Below are 18,662 nucleotides of genomic sequence, written 5' to 3' on the forward strand. Positions count from 1 at the left end.
AATGTAGATGTAGGTTTGGACAGTTGGGAAGCAAGCACCGGGAAATACTTGAAGATATGCAAAAAGATAAGGGTGGGTTAAACGTGTTAATGTATATAAATATATCAGTGTTCACTGTACTATCAAAATCTCACACTTGAATACATGGGATCAACAATGATCTGGCTTCTAAAAATTATACTGAAATTAAACTGCAAAATTTGCATTAGAATGTTTAGACATCAGTAAAAACCAGAAAAAAGTGTTGTTTTCCATAACTTCTAAAAGATTTTGTATTTCTGTACATTCTAATACATTGTCGTGTAACATCTCATTACTGCCAATAACAGGAGCAAATCCAAAGAAATCAATGATTTCTTATTACGTTAATGCACGTTAGAAACTCCAAAGGAAAAATTTTGATTATTTTCCACTTTGAATCCCACATATTCTAATAGTGGCATCTCAGGATGTTAGAATGAAGTAGAGGTAGTGATATTTCCAATGCCAAGAAAGCCATTATCTGAAAAACCACCTCACAGAAGCCCAGAAATAATTATAAATACATGGGTCACCGGGCGTACATGGGAAGAAAAGGGCTAGAAAGCAACAGAAGAGCAGCATATATGTTTCTCGGCATACAGAAAGCACCTGATAAACATCAATGACTGTTAAGTGTGGGAGACTATTTCTAAACATAGAATATATTCGTCTTTATTTTCAGAATCCTATGAGAAATGTAAAGGCAAATTCTAATATCTGCTCATGGAAGAGCAACCACTTCCGAGTGGTCCCCATATCTGTTTGCTGCGCCAGCACCTCATTAGGAAATGAATCGCACACCCCCCTACGCTTAGCACGTGAGAACTCTGCCAGCACGGAACACATTAGGCCTCATCAAAATGCTTTTGGAGCCCATGAAATGCTCTGCTTTACGGAAGCCACCAGAAGCAATTATTAAGTGACTGGGGAGATAAATGTAGCTATTAATACTGCACACCTGCCGCTCTCCCCTCTGCACTTTGATCTAACAGATGATGATTTGTAATGGCACAACCTCAACACCCACCCACCTGTAGTTTATTAGGAGATCAGCCAAGTAACAGTATTGCTTAGTTACCGGGAGCAGGGAGGTAGACACACACCGCGAATTTTTGTCCTTTCAGAGGTGATACCTTCCTCCAGAAGTCACCCTTAGCACCTGTGCTGCCCTTTGGTGAGCAATATGCAAATTAAGCATCCCGGTGGGCACATATGCCTCTTCCTACTCAAAAACTCAGGCTTTATGGATTATTCTATTGTTTTAAAATAGATGTTAGTATATGTTATTTTTGCACAGTGTGTGTTTGCCCAGCTTATGCCCCAGAAAAGTCAACCACATTATATATTTTTTCCTGGTTAGCGTTTTTTTACACACTCTTTAAGCTTCGTCTACAGGTGGAGCCTTTAAAGATATTTGAAAACATTAGAATAACCACATAACTGCCTCTTTAGCTGTAGGAGAAAAGCTATTAAGTTATTTTTGCATTGAACAATATGGGAAACATCGTCACATGACAAAAAGTTCAGGTGTCATGGAGCCTTTGAAATGACTCTGCGGTTTCACCTTTTAGATTCTAGTTAGGCTTTATTTGCCTCAAAATACCCTCACCATAAACTAGCACTGCAGAAGCAGAGACATTTTTTTGTGGCTCCATCTTTAATATTTTGTTGTCATAGAATGAGCTTAAGAATCCAGGGACAATAGACAAAGAAACACCAGGAGCATCAGGAAACTGAGTCATTTCAAACCGAAAGACTTCAAAATCCAGGTATGCCTGCTAACATTTTGTGAAAATTTATCATATATACTTCATGTCTCAGTGATCAGCAAAATAGATATACACAGAATGATGCTTTTTTCAAAGCATCTAAGATATGTATGAATGTCTCCTCTTTTTGACATATCTTTTCATTTGTAGATAATATTTTCATCATTATCATTAAAATTCCAAAACTGTGAGGTAAGTTAATTTGTAGTGTGTGGGGGTATGTTTATTTAAAATAATCTTCTAGATTTATTGTCTATGTCGCTTGGAAACTTTTAATACTTGTACATTTTTTCCCTCCTAGAGCCATTTAAATTTTTCCCATATGAAAAAAAAGGGGGATTAATTCTTTAATTCACTTTACAATGATTTATCTGGTCATTTCCCTTTTAGCTGTGAAATCACTGAAGTAACAAGTTCTTCATAAATGCATATTCAGATGCTTCCGTGGAAATTTCAGTAGTTTCGGGGGGGGGGGGGGGGGAATGACTAAATACAGGGATTTGAGTGATTTAGTCTATTTGAGTCTGATAAACCTACATAGTCTAAGTTAAGTTTGTGAGAGGGACACCTGGGTGGCTCCATGGTTGAGTATCTCCCTTTGGCTCAGAGCGTGACCCTGGGGTCCTGGGATCAAGTCCAGCATTGGGCTCCTCACAGGGAGCCTGCTTCTCCCTCTACCTGTGTCTCTGCCTCTCTCTCTGTGCCTCTCATGAATAAATAAATAAAATATTTTTAAAAATTTAAAAAATAAGTTAAATTTGTGAGAGTAATCTTTGATACATAGTCATAACCCTTAATCAGCAGAGAGTCTATTATATTACAGTGGCTGAAGTAACATAAAGATTTATTTTTGCATGTCCATCATAGGTCGGCTGAGGTCCTATACTGAGCAATGTTTTTGTCAAAGATCAAACCATCAGGGTAGGGACATGTAAAATTCCCTCAGGAAGAGTCTTATGAATGATGATAACCTTTAATACCTGGACTCTGCTACAATTTCATAAGGAGCAAATGTTATGTATTTATAAGTAAATACATAGAAGAATGTAAGTTATTCCTGTTTGAGAAGCTTGCTAGCTGATCATTTTAAAACTCATCTAAATTATCTATAGAAAATGTTCTAAGAAAATACAGTGCTGATTTACTTGGACTGCATGGAAACAATGTATTAAAAAGGCAGAGATATATGCATTAGAAATTTTGAAAAAAGCATGATAGTTTATAAGTGTGAGGTAAATCAGTGAGAATAAATGTGTGAAATGATGGATTTAAATTAAAATAGTAGCAATGTTAACAGTAAATTCTTTTTTTTTAAAGATTTTATTTATTTATTCATGAGAGACACACAGAGAGAGGCAGAGTCATAGACAGAGGGAGAAGCAGGCTCCATGCAGGGGCCGACGTGGGACTCGATCCCAGGACCCTGGGATCATGACCTGAGCCAAAGGCAGACACTCAACCGCTGAGCCACCCAGATGCCCCAGATTTTTTCTTTTAAATGCAACAATCAGTAATCTCCAATCTAGTCTATAAGGAGGTTGGAAGTTGCCCCTCTGACCTAATAACAAATAAAAAGCTGAACAACTAAAACATCCAACAATTCTTCTTAGATTGTCAGAGCAGTGACCCGGCAAGGTGCTTCCCCCCAAACTGGAGAGACAGAAAAGCGGAGAGAACACAGTGAAAGCAGAACCTCCCACACAGAAACCACCACTGGCACCAACACTGAGGTAGCAAAACATGTACTATAACTGATGAATTGCTGCGGGTTTGGTGAGGACAAGATTGAGTGCTAAACACTCCATGGAGACCCAATCATAGGCGAGCCCTCACATTTTTTGTAAGTCTTACCTCCAGAATTTGGAACAGGTAATCAGTGAATTTCAGAGAAAAAAAATTCCCTCCTGCTTTTGCCAGGGGGAGGAAAGAACCATTGTGAAGTGCCCTAGAACATTCTGCTTTTAAAAAGACCTGCCTTCAAGGACACCATTTGCCAGAGACTAAAAAATTGGTGTCATCAGAGCCTAGCTGATCTGAGGAAGGAAAATACCAAATTCCAGCCCACTTTACCATCCTGTCTCACTCTAAGGTGGGAACAAGGAGAAGCACTTGCAAAGTTCACTGTTCAGAGGCATGGGTTCACTAAAAAACTAATCACAGGACTAGGGAACACTTTCCCTCCCTCCATCCTCACCACCAAGTCACTTAAGGACCATTATCACACTCCATGTGACCCAGCATATCATCTTGGCCATCAAGAAAAAAACTACAAGGCAAAAACAAGCAAACAAACAAACAAAAAACAGAGTAGGAAGAGACAGAGATGCATCAGGTCAGACCTGGTAGGGATACAAGAATTATAAGACTGGGAATTTAAGATAACTATGATGAATATGATAAGGGCTCCATGGAGGAATGCATATATTAGAAAAGAGGAAAGATGTAAAGTCAATAATCTAAGTTTCCACCTTAGGAGACTAGAGAAAAAAAAGAGCAAATTAAATAAAAGTATTTAACAAAAGGTAGGCAGAAGAAAAGAAATAATAAAAATTAGAGGAAAAAAATCAGTGAAATTCATTTCTAAATTGATTAGTAAAAAAAAGTGTATTTTTAAAAAAAAATAATGATCACAATATGATCGTTTTCTAAAGAATTTGTAGATATTTCTAAAATTAAAGGCAAGATTCTCCTTATGTTTGATACAAACATTTAAAATCCAAAATTCTCATTTCAATAACAAACTTTCATGTGGAAATACTAAATTTAGTGATTAAATACTAAGGCAATATTAGATCTGTAAGCTTCTTTCCCAAGAAATGTGATTTATGACTAATTAGGTTTGGGCATCATTAATACTCAAAATTAGAACTTGGTACAATTACATGTAAATATACTTGATTTCATTTAGGTCTTGCTGCCTGACAAATCCCCCCCTGTTAATTTACAAGCCCCTCTGGAGCTTCCCAAGCATAAGCTGAAACCAGCTCCCTGCGCCCATCATAGGAGGAGGGCAGAGAGAAACAGAAGACGCAGACCAGTCCCAATGCATCGGTGGCAGGTTTCTTAAGCAGGGGAACTTACCCCTAGGTTTGTTTGGGGGGCCACAACATGAGACGTTCTCTGCATGCACCTGTCAAACCTTAAAAGTTTACACAGAGGGTTCATTCACATACACACTCCAGATGGTCTTGTCGCCACATTACTGTCTCAAGGCTGTATCCCTGCACAGCTTCTGGGAGGCAGGGGGAGGCAAGGGAAAGGCACGGTATCAGGACAAGGGAAGCCTCCAGGAGCCCTGGTCCAGCTCTCAGGTCAACCAATAGTTACGTCCTCTCAATGACCATCCCCCAAATCCCCGTACTTTATTAGCTTTAACAATCAACATTTTCTTGATCAATAGTTTGTGGGTGAAGAATTAGGGCAGGGCTCAGTAGGGACAACTTTTTTCTGTCCCATCTGTCCTTGGCTCTTACAGCTCCATTGGAGATTGAGAGCTCAAGGCCTCCTCAAGGCCTCCTCAAGGCCTCTAATGTGCTTAGAACATTGATATTGGTTGTCAGTCTGGTTCCTCTATTTATTGCCACACGGCCTGTCTCTGTGCTCCCATTCTCCAGGGCCTGTCTCTCCAATAGTCCACATGTCTCAACATGAGAGCTCAAAGCATCAAGTAAGAAAAGGTAGAAACCACTGGATCTCTCATTTGAGGCTGGCACAATGTCACTTCCACCAAATTTTATTGGCCAAAAGATGTCAAAAGCCCAGTTCAGAACAGATTAGAGGGAAAACTGTCCTCTTGACAGAGAAAGAGGCATGCACAAGCAGGAAGTGAAGTAACTGTCCACAACCATTGCTTCACACGGAGTTCTCACACAGCTGAACTTAAGACTGTCTTTGCTTTACTCCAAGGACTCCTTAGACCTTGGACAAGAAAAAGACAAGTTGTGCGAGCAATGGACCTATAGTGTGCAGCTTAGATCGTGAATCTCCTCTAGCAGCACGTGGGTCTAACTGGTCTATACTGTTTAGGGATCTACAGGGGAATGGTTTACACCCAGTTAAACCTATTTCACCTGGTGTGGTTACCTGACCAGTAGGGTATAAAAAATCCCTGCTGGAACCGTTTGCCCAAGCTATCTCGAAATCAAGATTCCTCACGCATATCTCTGTGGCTCACAATCCAGAGACAAAGTACATCCTGTGTGACGGGGGAAGGAATCTGGGGAGCTGCACCTGGAAGTTTCTGGGGCCCCGGATACGTGCTTATGATTTCTTTCTCCTTCTTTACCATATTATTCATTTTTATTAAAGCTTTACATTAGTATACTCAGTGGAGTCCCCTGAGTTCATCCAACTATCTAACTCTGTGTAAATGACTCTACATTATTGTAGGCAATATATTAAAATGTACTCTAGAAAATTGAAACGATATATCCCTTCACTTAAATAAAGCAAATACACAGAGTCCCTAGGGAACCACTTATAATCTAACAACAAATTTTTGGTTTAAAATTAACTTTTCATTTTCTACTAGATGGAAAGTTCAGAAATACCTGCTTTCGAGTGAAAAGCAATTTTACTCTTTCTGATAATGATAGTAATAATAATGCCTAAAATTTAAGTATTTACTATAGGCCCAGCATTTAAATCCATTATATCAGTTACTTGTCATGAAAATATTGATATAAACAATACTGCCATTATTTATAAAGTGTGTGTATATTTATATATATTTATGTATTTATAAATATATATATATTTCCCCAAACACATTAATTCTGAAAATACATATTTCATTATACCTATATATACTTAGTATCTCTTCACTCTTCTTTGATAACATTTGTATTTATCAGCCTAATAGATTTTATGAACTTTTTTTTCAAACCATGCTACCATGGGTTATTTCTGAAACATATTTCCTTCTAGAGAGTTTATAAGAATAATTAAATTGTTCCTTTAGGATCTACTTCTGCATAATTAGTTTTGTTTTTCCAAGACATATTTCATCCTAAGTATTTTTTCCACATTTGTCATTATGGAGTCTTTATTAAAATATTAATATTAAGTTATCAACTGGTTGATGGAGCCCTAATTTTATGAACACAAAGTTTATATCATATTATGAACACAAAAATTACATCATGAACATAAATATTATATTATGAACACAAAAATTTCTAGAGGTCCATACCTCTAGAAAATCTAACTCCCTTAGTTACTATCCTTCTTTATCCAAGGCCTCTCTCTTTTACAGTGCCCTTAAACTAAAATCTTTATTTTCTTTCTTAATTATAAAAGGAATACTTTTATTACCCCATTTCTCAACACACTTTGAATTGAATCTGTGAAAAAAATTCACTCAGGGCTGCATATTTTTGCATCCCCTTGGATTTTTAGGCACTCCCTTTTTCATAACCTTATAGTTATGAGGGTTTCTTCTATGTTCCTGGGAGACATTTGCATATCCTGGATTGACAACAAAATCCCAAAGCAAAAGTATATCAGAGAAAGCAGATCAGGTCATACATTACAAACATTACGCAGAAAATGCATAAAACTGAGGATTAAATCCATGAACAATAGGAAGGACAAAAGGAACTAGAGCTTTTTGGAGAAATAGCTGGTTCTAGGACTAGAGCAAGAAATACATAAGATGAGCCTGGACCACATTTTTGTGCCATAAAATAATGAAGTTTTCAAAACGCACAGACTTTCATGAGGGTATGTCATATGGACATAGGAACCTACAAAAAATACTCTCAATGACCAAAATTGGAACAATGTGAGCAACAAAACAAATAAATATGAATATGCTTAAATAAATAATGAATAAGCACATAAATAGAGAAAAGAGAAATCTCACATGCAGAAGAATTCCAAATAATTTATGTACATAGTCCATGCTCAAGGAGATTGAGCATGAACTTCCCACTTCTTAAATGTAGACTGTGCCAGAGTGCCATCTTTCAAAAGAATACAGTATAGAAATTTGGAGTGGAGGGTGATGAATAACTTTATAGTGGAGAAACCTGACAAATACCAGCTTAGGTAAGTGATGAAGGTTAAAATGATCAAGGGGAAGTTGTAAGTCATGCTGTTAACGTGCATCTTTGATCAAATGTGATAGAAATGACATTCTGTCTTCGCGGTCCTGCTCCCTCAAACCCATACCTCAATCTAAATGTGAGAAAAATATCAGAAGAATCTCAATAGAGGAACATTTTTAAAAAATACCTGTTCAACACTCCTCAAAACTATTAATGTCATGAAAATCAAGGAAAGTCTAAGAAAATACTAATGGCCAAGGGTCACCTAAGACATAATGATAGACAACATGTAAACATACAGCATCCTGGGTGAGATCCTGAAACAGAGATGAACAGTAGGTAAAAACTAAGGAAATCTGAATAAAATATGAACTATAGCTAATTATAATGCATCGATGTTGGTTTGTTATTTGTGACAAATATACCATACTAATGTAAGATGTTAAAAGTAAGGGCAGCCTGATGTAAAGTCTGTACTGTTTCCACAATTTTTCTGTAAAATTTAAAACATTCTAAAAATGTAAATTTATTAAAAAATCAAAGCCCCAACACAGACTGAAGTGCTTAGAACAGGGGAGAGAATCAATGTATACTCCTGAAGACTGGCTAAACAATGAATAAACTAAAAAATCATAAGGTCAATGAAAAATTAAGAAGATCTAATAATATCTAATTATCTATGTCTATGAGTAAAAGTTTGGAGACACTTCAATTGTCATAGTTCACGCCTTTATGAATGCTGCAATTCAAAGCTCTGCCAATTTTAATAGTTATAAAAAGTCAATAAACTTACATAGTTTATTGTTAATATTAACAATATTATGTAACTTATAAAGAATTGTATTGTTGGTATTTTAAAACAGGGACATTTCAAAAGGACCCGGGAGCTAGGGTTAAGTACCTTTCACTAGATGCATTTGGAAAAAAAGTGATTGCTAAAAGAACATTAATGGCTTGAAAAAAAGAATAGTTTAAAAACACTGAATATATAAAAATTCTCAAATCCATAGTAATACCTAGAGCAATAAAAGGAGGGTAAAAAAGGAGGAAAGACATTGACATAAAAATCATATTATACAAAGACATAAAGTTCATATTATACAAAGACATAAAAATCATATTTTATTAACAATGAAGCAATAAAGTAGAACTTATAAATTAAATGCAAAAAGGAAAATAAAATCCATTAAGCAAAAAAATAATTAAAATCTAAGGATGCAAGGGTAGCCCGGTGGCTCAGCGGTTTAGTGCTGCCTTCAGCCCGGGGCCTGGTCCTAGAGACCTGGGATCAAGTCCCATGTCGGGCTCCCTGCATGGAGCCTGCTTCTCCCTCTGCCTGTGTCTCTGCCTCTCTTTCTCTCTCTCTTTCTCTTTCTCTCTCTCATGAATAAATAAATAAAATTTTTAAAAACAAAACAAAACAATAAAACCATATTACCTAATGACCGCTAGCCCCAGCATAAATTGACTTAGCTATTTTTAAAGTAATATTTTAAAACATGCTAAAACCTTAAAATAGTCTAACCATTAGTTAACTATAGTCTCAGTGAATCCATTTTAAACTATTGGTATTTGTAGAAAGTAATCCTTAGTAAAGCAGAAAAAATGTTTATGGTACATTCTCTTGATGAAATTTTAGTAATACAATATGTAACAATTAAATACTTTAAATAAGTATGTAATAATGAAGGGGAAAAACATAGTATCAAGAAGAAAACTAAGTAGAAAATTGCACTTTCAGGATGGTTATAAGGATCTATTAACTAAGCATTTGAAAATGAAAGGCAACACCAGCAATTCAGTAATATTTTCTACTGAAATTTTCTGTTGGAGATTTTTTAATGTGCTTTTCTAAAACTTGTTAAATTTAATTATTTATTATATTCATATAAGATAAGCAACCTTTAGAATAATCAGTATGATCTGATATTGTATATTTATGAATACAGCATAATACAGAAAGTATTTAACTGACTTGCTCCAAAAAATGAAAAGTTAAAGAAAAGTAAAACCCAAAATGAATAAATTAAAGAAAAAAGATATTATTCTAATTAGAAAATATTCCTTTGGTTTTTGCTTTTTTCCCCTCACATAAAATATAAAAATATGATGTAAGATTCTGGGGGTAAAAAAAACTACAAATGTTTCAAAGCACAAAATAATAAACCCATTTTGATTCCCCAAGTCATACTCCAAAGAAAGGAAAAAAATAATGAAGTAGATACTGATCATTAAAAAAAGGAATTAGCTAGACTGACATTATTCCAATATCCTGATAGAACATTAGACTCCTAGGAGATTCCTGCATTGAGTGAGGATGCACCTGAAAATACTTTTCAGGACAAACGTGTAGTGATAATCAGTTAATAAGTAAATGTGTTTTCTAAGAATCATAACTTGTTAAATACTCAAACTGAGGAATTAGTATGTCTACAAATAAGGCAGTTTGAACAAGCTTTACTTCTGAAAAATCATGTGTGTGGACGGGTGGGTGGAAAGATGGATGGATGAATGGTGGATGGAGGGATGACTGGATGGAGGGAGGTTGGAAAGGATGGAAGAGGGAGATTCAGATAATAGAGATGAAAATAAAATATATTAATTTACATGGAAACCAGCAAGGGTTTCTTTTGAGAGAACAATATGTATCAGTCATCTTATGAGCCACAAAACTACATCGAATCAGGTAAAAAAAAAAAAAAGCTATAAATAAATAACATCTTTTCTTTGAGTTAAATATAGCAAAAATGAGGGTTGCAGACTCAGAAAGGAAATCACTTTTTTTTTTCTTAAGGAGTGTGTTATAACTTTTTCTTTTAAAACAGCAACTTATTTTTGCAAATTGCAGTGTACATAATAATGCTAATGCAATAAAAAGTCCTATAGAAATTTTACATAGAAAATGTGAGAAAATGCAATTAGAGCCAAATAGTAAAAGTGATAATAATATGAAGTTGTACTAATAAGAATACATGAAAGCAGGCTTGTACACCTGACTGTAATTACATCACTAACACCTGAGGAAATGAAAGTTGATTAATGAGAAACAGATGCTAATTTTGAAGCCTGCAAATTCAAATATGTTCAATAATGTGAAGAAATGGTATGCAAAGGAAGTATAGAATGCATCAGATGCCATAAAAAAATTAAAAACTAAGATATTTTAAAGAATTGTGTAAAGTATAACATACATGGTAAAATGAGCAAGACAAATAAAATGTGAGAGGTTCTATTTTTAGTTATTTGAATGCTATTTTATAATGGTAATCAAAACTAACAATTTCACAGCTGTAAGAAATATTAATGTGGCTCATTTTATGTCAATTTTGCTAATTATATATTGTTCAAAAATTAATCTGAATCTTAGCCTATAAGCAGAAGCTAAGGTTTAAAAAAAAAATACCAAGTCAACATTTTTTTTAGAAAGTGCATATTCTGCATGTGACTGAAGCTCCAATAAACCACATCAACTTTGATAGAAAAAAAAAAAAAAACATGTCGCAGCATTTCAACATGAATATAGGGAGAAATCCCATTTGGATTGAAGAAGGCGTTATGAGCTGATTTTCTTGATTTCTTAATCACCCAACAAAGTTGCTTTTTTAAAAAATATTTCAGGTGAAGTCCCTCCACTTCTCCAAGATCTAGAGGCAGATGACACTGACCTACTTTTCAACCTCAGAATAACATCTGCAATTAAGATGTGACTCTGCATCATCTACATCATTACATTATGCAGATGAGCTTTCAGAATGCTAACAAGGATGCTTTACTCCTTGAGCACCTGCGCTACAATTTTATTCTTTGTATCAGGAACTGAAGCACCAGCACTTCAGTGGACCAATAGTATCAGATAAAAACAGAACTGTCAAATTATAATAATCCAGAAAAATCTATGATATTATGTCATTTGGGAAATTTGATTCACGAAGATAGGAAATGTTTCATCATAATTGAGTCAACTAAAGGGAAAAATAGTATGGAAAATGTGTTCAATTCATCTAATGCCTTGAATGGTCAACATCCATTAAAGAACCAGAGAATGTCCTTCGATTCAAGGTCCCTGCTTTCCTGGAGGCAATAAAATACATGACACACAAGGAGTGATGAATTTCTGAGGCTCCTGGAGAACACCAAGTCCTTGTAGTCTTTTCACATTTTATCCTTTAAAACATTAGCTCTCAGGGGATCCCTGGGTGGCGCAGCGGTTTGGCGCCTGCCTTTGGCCCAGGGCGCGATCCTGGAGACCCGGGATCGAATCCCACATCAGGCTCCCGGTGCATGGAGTCTGCTTCTCCCTCCGCCTGTGTCTCTGCCTCTCTCTCTCTCTCTCCCCTTGACTATCATAAATAAAAAAAATAAAATAAAATAAAACATTAGTTCTCTATTTATATCAATTTCCTAGAGAGTTTAGTGAAGTTATTTAAAAAATTAAGTATTTAATATGAGACTAAAATAATGAAATATATTTCCTTGAAAGACAAGTTTAGTGACAGCAAGGGAGGCTAAATTTATTGAGAATCTTTCATCCCAATAATGTTTTTAAAAGCATATATTTACTTGGAAGAAATATGACTTTCAGTAAATGAAGACAATGGTTTTATCAATAAAAAGAAGTGCTTTGTCCATTTCTTTGGCCATTTGAAATTTCATATAATTTTGTCAATAGCAGTAGTTTATATCAAGGACTTTAAAAATTGAGTAAAAACACAACAAACCAACCCAGCCCATTTCTACAAAGGCAACAGATATAAAAGGAAGCATAGGCTTTCCTTCTCCCCACGTACTAAAAGTAATGTCGTACTTATTTGAACTGGTTTCTAATACAGCGGGAAAAATTCTAAGTGAATTCCCACTTTCAAAATAAGAAAAAAGAATTCTAAAAAATTAAATGTATCATAAACAGAGTAGAAATTTTTTTCCTGCAATTCCAACCGCTATAAATAAAACACTCGGAAGAATTTTAAGCGTCCTAGGACAGTGTGGGAGCTGTGCCTGGGGACCGGGCTGCGCGTCCGCCGTGGCTGGTTGAGGTCCAGCGCACAATCCTCTCCGCGAGGGAAGAAAACTTTGTGTGATTTGATGCCTGAGCAGCCCGTGAGTGAAGCTGAAAGATCCTTTTTATTTTTTAGTTTTGTTTTTTTTTTATTGGAGTTTAATTTGCCAACATTTAGCATACACCCCGTGTCATCCTGCCAAGTGCTGGGGGGGCTGGGGGGCTGGGGGCCTGGGGGGTTGGGGGGCTGGGAGCCTGGGGGCCTGGGGGGCTGGGGGGCTGGGGAGCTGGGGGGCCGGGGGCCTGGGGGGCCGAGGAGCTGGGGGGCTGGGAGCCGGGGGGCTGGGGAGCTGGGGGGCCGGGGGGCCAGGGAGCTGGGGGGCCGGGGAGCTGGGGGACTGAGGACCTGGGGAGCTGGGGGGCCGGGGGGCCGGGAGCCTGGGGGGCTGGGGGACTGGAGGGCTGAGGGCCTGGGGGGCAGGGGGCCTGGGGGGCCGGGGAGCTGGGGGGCCGGGGGCCGGGGGGCTGAGGGCCTGGGGGGCCGGGGCCAGGGAGCTGGAGGGCTGGGGGGCCGGGGGCCGGGGAGCTGGGGGGCCGGGGAGCTGGGGGGCTGAGGGCCTGGGGGGCCGGGGCCGGGGAGCTGGGGGCCTGGGGGGCCGGGGCCGGGGAGCTGGGGGCCGGGGAGCTGGGAAGCCAGGGGACTGGGGAGCTGGGGGGCTGAGGGCCTGGGGGGCCGGGGCCGGGGAGCTGGGGGGCTGGGGGGCCGGGGGCCGGGGAGCTGGGGGACTGAGGGGGCCGGGGCCGGGGAGCTGGGGGGCTGGGGGGCCGGGGGGCTGAGGGCCTGGGGGGCCGGGGCCGGGGGCCTGGGGGACTGGGGAGCTGGGGGGCTGAGGGCCTGGGGGGCCGGGGCCGGGGAGCTGGGGGGCTGGGGGGCCGGGGGCCGGGGGGCTGAGGGCCTGGGGGGCCGGGGCGGGGAGCTGGGGGGCTGGAGGGCCGGGGGGCCGGGGGGCCGGGGGCCTGGGGGGCCGGGGGGCTGGGGGGCCGGGGGCCGGAGAGCTGGGGGGCCGGGGGGCCGGGGGGCCGGGGGCCTGGGGGGCTGGGGGGCTGGGGGGGCCGGGGGCCGGGGAGCTAGGGAGCCGGGGGGCCGGGGGCCTGGGGGGCTGAGGGCCTGGGGGGCCGGGGCCGGGGAGCTGGGGGGCTGGGGGGCTGGGGGGCTGAGGGCCTGGGGGGCCGGGGCCGGGGAGCTGGGGGGCTGGGGGGCCGGGGGCCGGGGAGCTGGGGGACTGAGGGCCTGGGGGGCCGGGGTCCGGGGAGCTGGGGGGCCGGGGGCCTGGGGGGCTGAGGGCCTGGGTGGCCGGGGAGCTGGGGGGCTGGGGGGCCGGGGGGCCGGGGAGCCGGGGGGCTGGGGGGCCGGGGGCCTGGGGGGCTGGGGGGCTGGGGGGCCGGGGGGCCGGGGAGCCGGGGGGCTGGGGGGCCGGGGGCCTGGGGGGCTGGGGGGCCGGGGGCCGGGGAGCTGGGGGGCTGGGGGGCTGGGGGCCCGGGGGGCCGGGGGCCTGGGGGGCTGGGGGGCTGGGGGGCCGGGGGCCGGGGAGCTGGGGGGCCCTGGGGCCGGGGGGCCGGGGGCCTGGGGGGCTGGGGGGCTGGGGGGCCGGGGGGCCGGGGGCCTGGGGGGCTGGGGGGCCGGGGGACCGGGGGGCCGGGGAGCTGGGGGGCCGGGGGGCCGGGGGGCCGGGGGGCCGGGGGCCTGGGGGGCTGGCGCCGGCCCCCTCGCAGGTGTGGTCTCCGTGCTGCTGCGGGGCAGCCCCCGGTCCCCAGCGCAGCGGCGGGGGGCGGTTCCCAACCTAGAACCCGGCACCCACTGAGAAAGGACTCCAAGGCCAAGGCCCACGGGCTTGCCAGGGACTGTGCATCCGCCCCGGGCTGGGGTGGGGGGCTGAGGGAGCAGGGGCCCGCCGGCGGGAGGGGTCTGGGGAGGGCGCCTCAGTCAGGGTCTAAAGAAAGAGGAGGCCTCGTGGGTGACAGACGTGGGGGGGCGGGAAGGGTGAAGGGGCAGCTCCAGGGCCGGCTTTGAAAGTTGTGTGACCTCGGGTGACGGCGGCGGGGGCTCTTGGCCGCCCCATCGTGGCCCTAATCCTGGACAAAGACCCGAAGACGCCACGTGCGGCTCCTGTGGCTGCAGCTGGGCGGCACCGTCCTGGGGCGCCGGGGCGCGGGCCTGGGGTGCTGGTGCGCTCGCCCCTCGGCAGGGCCCTCGCCTTGGCTGGGCACCGCTGGTGCCGAATAATCGGTGCTGTGCAGGGCAGCAACGTATGAAACTGGCATCCACGCATGGATTCTCAGAAGTGATGAATGGACCTGACTGAAATAAAAAAACAAGTTAGGGAACTACTCTTATAAACCAGGATTGAGTGTAATTTCTTTGACGAGGGTGTAGGACAAGGAAAAAAAGAGAGAGAGAGAGCTCCAGAAATGGAAACATTTTTAAATAAAAGTAAATAGACTTAGTGCCTGATCTCCATTTCCAAAAATTAAATGAAAGAAATGAATAAGTCAAAGACGACTCCAAAATTTAATCCTTAAGTGACTGGGAACTTAATAGGGAGAGGAGATCTGATAAGAAGCGCTGATTTCGAACGGGAAGTATATGTTTGTTTTGGTATCTGTTAAGCTTACGGTGATGGAATCCATCCAAGAAGATAATGTTCATTGGCAACTAGTGACGGAGCTGGAACTTGGGTAAATGGACTTGAATGGTTGTTAGAAATATAAATATGTGACAACGGATGATGAGTTGCTGTAATTTGAATAGCCATTTGATCATTTTATGCACTTTAACCATTTCAAAAACAATAATCAGGGATGTCATAAAAATCCGAGTATTGTAGGGAATGTTTTTATCTCTTTGTCATTTAATCCTTACACCAAAACTTCCATCAGGTTCTTATTGTTATTAACTATCTTGTAAACATGAGGCACAGAGATGTGACTTGCCCAAGTTCATATAGCTACAGACAGAGAAAGGTCACATGTGGTTTCTGGATCCAGAGCCTGAACAGTAGGCACCATGCAATACCTACTGCAGATACTAAGGGTAAATATGCTCCAAACAGTCATAGTACGGAAATTAGTTGATTCTGCTACAACGGAAAGACTGAATAATTCAATTCAAAGTTGTCTGGAAACACCATGAAATAAAATCCGTAAGATAACTGGCAAATAACATAATGATAAAATTGATTTTTGTCTTCCAGAAAAAGGAAACACTTCATTTATTCAGTGCCTAGCCTATTCATTAAGGAAAGCATATCTAAAGCAGTAAGAGTGTAAATATGATCTATGTTTATGCAGATTTAATTTTTATAAACTTTAGCTTAGTTCTTCATATGTTTTCAAAGACCAAAACAATGGTTTTAACTTCGTACTGAGCTATATGCAAATTTTTGCAGTTACTGACTTAGAAGTTTTTTTTAAAAACTGTACATCACCTGGGAATTTTGATCACAACAATTTGCCCTTCCTACACAACGGTTATTATGACAAGACAATATGACTGAAGATAAGGCTGCAGAGTAACAGTGGATATTTAAAACTAGAACAATGGATTTTTCTCTAGATAAACCTTTCAATACACTCCTACAATTCTGAAAGTAACTATGGGGCATGTACTATAATTATGTGTTATAGAAAATGAATAAAAAATGTTCTTCAGAAACAAATATAAAGTAATATTAAAACTCTTTCTTTGTTCTAATTTGGAACAATGCTACCACACATTTAATCCAAAATAAATTTTGCTTTAAAACATTTAGGGTCAATACAAACTAATATTAAAGCACAAATGTATTATGCACATATACGCTCATAATAAAATATGGCATCAACCATTCATGATTTTTTTTCTCTTATAGGCAAAGTTAAACTACCAACATTTTCTTAATTTTTTCCACTGTGGAAACATAAGACTCATTTCAAATTTTTTTTTAAAGATTTTATTTATTTATTCATGAGAGACACAGAGAGAGAGGCAGAGACATAGGCAGAGAGAGAAGCAGACTCCATTCAGGGAGCCCGATGTGGGACTCCAGGATCACACCCTGAGCCAAAGGCAGACGCTCAACCGCTGAGCCACCCAGGCGTCCCCATTTCAAATATTTATATCCTATAGGTTACAGATTAGCAAATTCTCAGGAAAAAAAAAAAAAGGCAAGATACTGTGCCTAGTAATGAATTCCAACGAGGTTTTTTGTTAGCAAATCATATACTTTATTTCTTAAGATATCTCTAATGAACTACAATTGAATAAATAGTAAATATGCTTTAAAAATAAAGATCTTTGTTTCTCAGATTAGTAGGAGTTTATCCATAGGATTTAGCAAAAACTAGAGCAAACGTTATCAAAGATTAGATTTAGTTAGAGATTTAAATGTTTCTGGCACTGATAAAGTGAATAGTCAGGGTAACTTGGTAGAAATGTGCATGCTGCTTACAGAAATCACTTTTTTTAATGCCTAGAATAACTAAGTTCTGTTTATCCTTGAGTAAATTAAAATAGAGACTGTAAGAGGTAAGTGCGTATGTGTATGAGACAGTGGCCATCATCTTACCCTCACTGGATTTAATACTAAGAGCTATTAGCCTTAATTCTAAGGAACTTCTGCCCCTGATCCTGGAATGTAGGGCATATTAAAAAAAGAAAAAACAAAATACACTGTTAGGTAATTAGAAAAAAAATTTTTTTTACCCTACCATCTCTGTGGAGCTTCCAGATTAAAAATATTAGACTTACCAGAATCACTTTTTAATATTTTGAGTTAATATCAATTTCTCCTATTAAAGAAAAATTATCTACTTCTACAGTAGCAGTGTGGAAATATTTAGGTCATTATATATCTTCTCGGGTTAAACAAGAGGGCATTATACAGTGTTTAATAATTAATCTTTATCCAAAGCTTAATAGTCCAAGGTGAAAAATATACTAACCAGGAAACTGAGTCATGACATAACTGCAAAACTTCTTTGCCCACCTTGCCCAAATCGTCACTATGTCCTGCCAAGTCCACTTCCTAAAAACCAACAGGAAAAATATTTGTTCCTACTTCCCAACTACCCACCAAGTGACATAATACACTACTCTAATTCAGGCCCTCATTATGTTTTACTTATGATTATCTTATTTTAAAAGTTATTTTCATGGGGCACCTGGGTGTCTCAGTTAAGTGTTTGACTCTTGATTTCAGTTCAGGTCATGATCTCAGCGTTAGGAGATCAAGGCCCACCTTGCACTCCTGGCTGGGTTTGGAGCCTGCTTAAGGTTCCCTTTCTTTCTCTCCCTCGGCCCCTCCCCACCTCACAGGTGCTCACTCTCTTTCTCTCTCTCAACAAACAAAAAAGAAGTTATTTATACTAATATATTTATTTGGGATTATTATGACTATTATTTAACATAATGTCTAAAACAAAAATAGGGGGCAGCCCCAGTGGCTCAGCGGTCTTTAGCTGAGATATCTCTAATGAACTACAATTGAATAAATAGTAAATATGCTTTAAAAATAAAGATCGGTCTTTAGCGCCGCCTGCAGCCCAGGGCGTGATCCTGGAGACCCGGGATCGAGTCCCGCGTCGGGCTCCCTGCATGGAGCCTGCTTCTCCCTCTGCCTGTGTCTTTGCCTCTGTGTGTGTGTGTGTGTGTGTGTGTGTGTGTGTGTCTCATGAATAAATAAATAAAATCTTTAAAAATATATATGTTATTGATTAAAAAAATGCTAACATCATCTGAGTCATTGTTGGTGAGCCGTAACCGTTTTGCTGGTGGAAGATCTTGCCTTGATG

General features: G+C 41.0%; 1 long non-coding RNA gene across 1 annotated transcript in view; it reads right to left on the reverse strand.

The window, feature by feature from the left end:
- Positions 1 to 15,059: 15,059 nt before the first annotated feature.
- LOC140595923 (uncharacterized) overlaps positions 15,060 to 18,662 on the reverse strand; it is a 42,260-nt gene continuing 38,657 nt past the window's right edge. Inside the window, exon 3 of the long non-coding RNA XR_011997889.1 lies at positions 15,060 to 15,192. This is a non-coding gene — a long non-coding RNA (uncharacterized lncRNA). The remainder of the gene's footprint in view (positions 15,193 to 18,662) is intronic.

Source organism: Vulpes vulpes, chromosome 1 (assembly GCF_048418805.1).
Source record: "Vulpes vulpes isolate BD-2025 chromosome 1, VulVul3, whole genome shotgun sequence".
In the NCBI taxonomy this organism is placed as follows: Eukaryota; Metazoa; Chordata; class Mammalia; order Carnivora; family Canidae; genus Vulpes; species Vulpes vulpes.